This window comes from Physeter macrocephalus, chromosome 2 (genome assembly GCF_002837175.3).
Source record: "Physeter macrocephalus isolate SW-GA chromosome 2, ASM283717v5, whole genome shotgun sequence".
NCBI classification, from domain to species: Eukaryota; Metazoa; Chordata; class Mammalia; order Artiodactyla; family Physeteridae; genus Physeter; species Physeter macrocephalus.
In genome coordinates this window covers 17,586,922-17,587,294 of record NC_041215.1, presented here as the reverse complement: position 1 = coordinate 17,587,294, position 373 = coordinate 17,586,922, and positions in this window count along the sequence as shown.

The following is a 373-nucleotide window of genomic DNA, read 5'->3' as shown; positions in this document are numbered from 1 at the left end:
ATAGATGCAAAAATTCTCAACAAAATACTAGCAAACAGAACCCAACAACACATTAAAAGGATCATACACTATGATCAAGTGGGATTTAATCTAGGGATGCAAGGATTCTTCAATATATGCAAATCAATCAATGTGATACACCATATTAACAAATTGAAGAATAAAAACCATATGATCGTTTCAATATTGCAGAAAAATCTTTAGACAAAATTCAACACCCATTTATGATAAAAACTCTCCAGAAAGTGGGAATAGAGGGAAACTACCTCAACATAATAAAGACCATAAACAACAAACCCACAGCAAACATCATTCTCAATGGTGAAAAACTGAAAGCATTTCCTCTAAGATCAGGAACGAGACAAGGATGTCC